The sequence below is a fragment of the Xyrauchen texanus genome, chromosome 17, assembly GCF_025860055.1.
Source record: "Xyrauchen texanus isolate HMW12.3.18 chromosome 17, RBS_HiC_50CHRs, whole genome shotgun sequence".
NCBI lineage: Eukaryota > Metazoa > Chordata > Actinopteri > Cypriniformes > Catostomidae > Xyrauchen > Xyrauchen texanus.
Genome location: NC_068292.1, coordinates 22,857,367 through 22,864,204, shown reverse-complemented (window position 1 = coordinate 22,864,204; position 6,838 = coordinate 22,857,367).

The window sequence follows — 6,838 nt, the reverse complement described above, 5'->3', positions numbered from 1 at the left end:
TTCTGTACCAAACCACTTCTCCCATGCCTGCTCTACCTCTATTAAGCAGGACATGACATGCCAAGTGATCCTGCTTATTTAGCATTCCTTTGCATTCCTTTGAACATGTTTTATGCACAACAATAATGCTCTATCGGCATTAAGGGAAATTTAGACCCTACATATAAACTGATTTGAATATAATTGTTTCATACATTACGATTTAAAATGGTGATCAGTGTATTAAAAATAACTTTTTAAACTTAATTTCTGTTATCATGTCTCCCTATAATTTTTTTGAATCAGATTCATGTTGTGTTTATTACGGATGGGCATTCATTAATCATTTGGTATTCGAATATTTAAGATCATAAAAAACATATATTCTATTATTTAAATGAAGGCAATTAATGAGAAAGAGACGTAAAATAATTTTTTTTAGTCATAAAGTTTGCATCACTATTAAAAAACAACAATCTTCAAAAAATTATTTTCAAAATAAGCTTATCATGTCCTGTGTTTTTAAAAAATATTTATATACCATCGTGGGGATTACGTTGCTACGGGGACACTGCTTTCTTATGAGCTGCACATATACAAGAGTAAAGTGTACACCACTTATCCAGAACATTTAAACAGGAACCCAGCTTTCTCACAGCAAGCCACAATCTCACAGTGACCCGCTTTATTGGTGTCCATCTGAATGTACTGACAGAACCGTTTGTTCAACAAATGTGATCAACTTGTGTCCACACTCAACAGCGTCACCCAGTGCATTCTGTTATAACTGCCAGTTTTAGTTTCTGTGTTCAGAATTTAACATGCATCTCACTGTACAGAATATATGGCCTGCAAAGCAAACTTTGCGAAATTCAAATAGTATTTTTACTATTCAAATAATTATTGCAAAACGAATATTCAAATATTCGACTACTCGTGCACATCCCTTGTGTTTATCATAGATAAGTGATGTATTTTAAAAGCTGGCATACAGTGTTCATTAAAGTTAAGTTGCACCCCTGTATCTCGCATTTGCACTCGGTATGGACAAAAGTGTCCAGAGGGTTTAATTCAGACATTTATTTAAATGTTGCCTCGAGCATATGGCTGATCCCAAAATTATGTATTAATAAGTCCCCTTTCTGCTGGTCAGAGTGGATTGTGAGGGGGGTTAATACACTCAGTGACCTATATGAGAGTGGAGTGTGGAGTCCTTGAAAATTTGTTTAAACATTTTGGGGTTCCCAGATCTCAGTTTTTTTAGGTAATTAAACTGTGCCACCTGCTCTGCAATATTTTTGGGAGTAGCATACACCCCCTAAAGCAGCAGATACTCTGGGAGTGGTGATTGCTCTTTTGGAAAAGGTAATGAGGCATCAGTGTATTTCTCCCTGCTAATTCTGAGTCTGGGGGACAGAGCTTCAACTTCTCTCAAGAGATTATGGGAGAAAGATTTAAACTTGGTATTGGAGGAGGGAGTGTGGGCTAGGATTTAAAAAAACGTCTGCATCTAGAATTGCAAGGGTGCGCTGCAATTCAAGATTTTATATCTATTGGACCCCTTCTAGATTGTATAAAGACACACCCACCTGCTGGCGATGTCAGTCTGAAGATGGAGATACAACCCATCTTTTGGTGTTTGTGTTAAGATCCAAGAGTTTTGATTGAAGGTTCAGAGTTTTATGTGTGATATATTGGGCACTCAAATTTCGTTTTGCCCCAGACTCTGAGTTTTGGGCTCTGGGGCGGTCATCGATGTGGAGAATAGGCACGTAAAGGTTTGGGTCCTAACCAGCATCATAATCTCCAGACAAATAGTTTTAAGGGGATGGAAGTCAGCTGGAGTGCCCCTATTTCAGGAGTGGTGCTCGGAGATGGGGAGGGTGGCGGCTTTTGGAGGAATTTGGATTGTTTCTGGGGAAATGGGGCAAATATCTGGCATTTTTGGAGGGCTCTCGGGGACGGGCAGTGGAGAGAGAGGTCTATAATCATCTGTGACTACTGGGGTGTTATTGGGGGCCAGGGTGGGGTTGGGGATTGAGGGGATTGGGGGATGGGATTAAGTACTGATTCTGTTTGTATATGTTTTGCTGTTTTTTGTTTAATAAATTAATCAATAAAAAAAATGTTAATCACAAAAAATTCTAGGCAGAGTTTTTCCCAGGGGGACCATGCCCCGGACCCCTGATGAGTTTGAACCTGTGATAATGATAATGGTTTCTGTGTTGTTACTTTTGTTATTTAGGAGATTGCTTGTCACCAGGCACATTGGCATGGTGTTGCCTAGCAGTGGTCACGAGTAGAAGGAACTGCTAAAATGTTGCCAGGGATTAACCTCTGATTCCTGATGGTGAGTAACACATCCCATGTCCATAATGTCCAAGCCCTTGTAATTGTAGGAAGGAGAACTTTAGGTGTTGGGCTAGCCTAGAGGATTAAGGTTGGTTTGGGATTTATACAGATTGGTCAATGTATTTGGACAATGACTCAAGTTTTGGTCTACAACCAAGTACAAAATACAATCATTTTATTTAGGTTTATAGGAACTTGCGCAATAACTTTTGGTCCTCTGAAATTGGCAGTCTGTCAAATGGCTATATTTACTACATGGTTCAATTGATACATCTGAAAATACCCACAAAATTAAGCTGAGAGTTTGCACTTGAAATCCATTTTTCATTGTTGAGTATTCTTACTGACTCAGATGATGTAGTAGGACATCATCTGAGTCAGTGAGGAGCTAGGTAGGAGCTAGGTCTCCACAGCTGCAGCAAATCATTGATTAGCCAGCTATGTTTGGTGTGTATCCGTGTAGCAAGCAGATGAAGCAAACATTCCTTCTCTTTTTGAAAGCTCTTTCATGGAGTTGCTGTGTGCATGACATTGTAAGTTCACTTTTTTTGTTTCTATGCTTTGTATATTGTTATTTGAGATTGTGTTTGTTTTTAGGTTTAACTTTTGATGAATAATTTAAAGCATATCAGTGTTCCTGATTTGTGGAACTGTTAATATGTGTAATTATTTGATTTATAAGATATGTAATTCATTGTGAAATGAATTTTCATGATGCTAATTGTTTATTGGATTTAATTGAAATTTATTTGTGTTTTTTATTGTTTCTTGTTTATTGTAGATACCATGCAACTCTGGGATTTGATTGCATGACTGCTATTGTCAAATAAATGAAAATCGGCTTTGTGTTTTAATAGACACACCATCCTGGTGGAACATTACCTGATCCAAATCCTTTGAACATATCTTTCATGGTCCTTCGAGATGCATCAAGATGACATTGTGAGACCTAAATGGATATTAAGACCTCCCTAGATTGCGCCAGGATTATCTAATGAATTAGCCAGGTTTATTAACCTGCAGTCAAGAACAAATCTCTTCTGATCATGTGCCTCTGGAGATTTCACGCGGGGTGGCTATATCTGAGACCCAAGCCGAGGTCAGTGTTCTTGCTGAAAATTAAAGGAATGTTGTCAGCTGAGCCAGACAATGAGAATTATGCAGACAAGAAGTAGGAGTTCTTCCTTTTCCTCCAGTTCTGAACATAGTTCTAACAGAGCATTACCTGTTGCCAAAACACAAGAGGATGACAATAGACATGTTCTCTACCGCTTCCTGATTCACAAATGTTAAGTGACCCTGTTGTTATAGCACATACTCTTAAGGGCACACTCTTTGGAAAATCCTCCTGTAACAAGTATGAATCCAACTCAAATTGGCAATGGTCCCCCTTGGTCATGCGTCAACAGCCATTACATCCAGCCTATCCATTCAATGATAAGCAAGGAACATGGAGTTGTGGACCTGCTTTGAATCAAATGCAGGGCAATGCCTTCTTTCCATGGATGTTTCCAAATTATTCAGACCCTTTTCCTACTCCTGCATTATATCCACCCTGTGTCCATTTATTCATCCACATCCTGTCTTTTCAATGGTGGAATCATCAAGTAGTCAAGTTCCCCCGATACCACCAGTTCAGATTAGAACTTTAGGACCATTCAATGGGCCTTCACATGTGGCGGCTATTAGTTATGTTTCTGCGGCTGTACCTCAGACATTGTCAGGCCCCCATCCATGATTCCTCCTGGAGATTCATCTGTGAGTCAACCAATAGTAGCGACGGCCTGTGTTCAGCCCCCCCATTAGCACCTGGGCCTTTAAGATTGGCTGCAATTGAAATACTTTCATTTCCCTGTTTTTTAAAGTAATGACAAATTGCAAATGTACAATGCTAAATATGCTGTTAAGAAACCTATTGCCTTCTGAGGAAAATGAACAATACAAATATCATGTTATTTTGGTTCATTTAAAGCTGGATGCTGCTCGGCACTTAGCCCTAGCATATATGCTCATGACCCACAGTCTTATACCACTGCACTAAAAGCCCTTCAAAGGAAGTATGGCCAGCCTCATTACTTAGTTTTGTGGGAGATAGCTTCTATTCAGCATCTTCCAACTATTTGTTCTGGGGATTCCATTGGATTCAGTCAGTTTGCCTTACGAGTCCAGGCTTTAGTAGGTATGTTCCAGTCATGGGGTAAGGATGAAGGGGGTGACGGAATTGGCATGTGCTTCTCATGTTCACCAGCTTTTAAGTAAACTGCCAGCACATAATGTCTCGAATTTTGTTAGACATGCTTGACATGAAAAATTCTAGACATGAATTTTGCTAGGTGGATTTTGCAAAATGGCTGGAGGAGGAAGCAGAATGCCAAAGCCTAGTAGTTCAAATATCAAGTAAGAGAAGGACGATTTACAAAATCTCTATTTCCTGTGGCTACCTTCTTGCAGAGTGTATATCAGGAGAACTCTAAGCCCAAGGGAAGAACATTTCAGTCCAACCGTCTGTCTAGTAAGCAACAAGTAGAGTCCAGACCCTTCTGTGCTTTTTGTGGTAATCAAGCCCATCACCTGAGTCGATGTTCTGAGTTTCAACAGTTTGATGAATGTGCCAAGAGAAAATGGATTCTGGATAATGGTCGCTGTTTTAGATGCAGACGGACACATCATTCGTCTAAGTATGACTTGAAAAGACCATCCTGTAAAGAGCGTCATCTAGGGGTCCTGCATGAAGTTCATGTCTGTAAACATGCAACACTGAGATTTGATCACACCACTGCTATTGTCAAATAAATGATCATTGGATGAACATGGGCTTTGTGTTTTAATGGACACGCCATCCTGGTGGCACCAAATCATTTGAACATATCTTTCAGTCATTATTTAATTTCAGATTCAATGTACTGGCAGAAATCATGCCAATGTCCAAATATGAATGGACCTAACTGTAGGTGAGTACTCTCACTTTTGTAATCTCTACCTCATTAAAATCTTTGGGAAACATTGTCTTTCGATGTGTATTTAATCTATATCCCTCAATGTATTGACTTTAACACAGTTTCATCTTTCTTTACTACTCCCAGTTCTCTCCAGCAGCAACAGGCTCGACTTGACTCAAGTCTCCTCTGGGGCCTATGACATGTTCTGCTTCCAGTAAGTACATTTACTCAAGTTCTGTACTTTACTAATTTCCTTTAATGCAACTTTTACTCCACTACACATCAGAGGCAAATATTGTACTACAGTTGTCTGACAACTTTAGTTACTACAGTAGTTACTTTTCAGTTTTACATTTTTCATACCCTTCCTGACCAGTGAAAACCATGGATCTCCAAATGTGGTGATTTAAGTGTTCCTTTATAGGTTGAGAGAATTATCCTACTAAAGCTAAATAACCTATTTAATTTTTAGGATTCTTTTATTTATGCTGGGGTTCTTTTTTTTTTTTTTTTTTTTAATCATCATTTAATTTATTTTAAATTAATTTTATATTATATAATAGAAATAGGCTTGCGTAGTTGACATAATTATAATCTATTTAAATATAAATATATTACATTTAAAAATTAAAGTGTCATGGTCACAACTACTACCTAAAGTGTAAGAATCTCAACATTAACTGTATTGAACATGTCCTGTAGGTGTCTGTATAAGTTTATGTCATTACGATCCTCTTAAGCACTCTACGATTACTCAACAGCACTCACAATGCTTTTACGTTCGTTTCTACGATCTACTTAAGCTTATGATGCTTTTGGGAAACATGGCCTAGGGCAATTTGTAGCTATAAGCTGTATAAGTGGCCGCTTTGGACCCCCAGCCACTAGGGGGTCCCACAAAGCACGGTGTTTTTATTTATTTTATTTTTTAAATGGGCTACTAAAAGCTACTTGTAAGACTCAGACAGCTATGACTCAATTAGACAGTAATAGGTGGCCCCATTGTGGCCTGAGAGGGTAAGGAGAATGTAACTGCAAGGAGAAAATTGTTGTTGTTAATGTGAATGGCACACTGAAAGGGTTTTTCCGTCCTCATGAAGGGGAGGGGGAGGGGGGGAGAGGTTAAATAAGGAGAGATGTGTTACGCCTCCATCAGGCTCTCTTCCACCTATGCTCTGTTCACTCTCCCCTGACTTCTGATCAGCCAGTTTTGTTTGTTTTTTGTTGTTGTTGCCGTCATGCATTACATTTCAATAAAATATATATATATATATATATATATATATATATATATATATATATATATATATATATATATTAGTAAAAAAAACACATTATTTTTCAAAGGTAGGTCTACAGTATATGTTTTCAGACATTTCTCCTAGCTATAACTAAAGTGAAAACAATAGACCTAGTGTAGCTAGCCAAGATTAGCTATAGATAGACTTGATATTTTCATTTCAGCTAACTAGCTGACAGTATTTGTAGCACTAGAGATGATTCAGTCAACCAAATTTATCTTGCCTGCTTTAATTTCTGGTGCCATATTGAAATATTTCCAGTACACA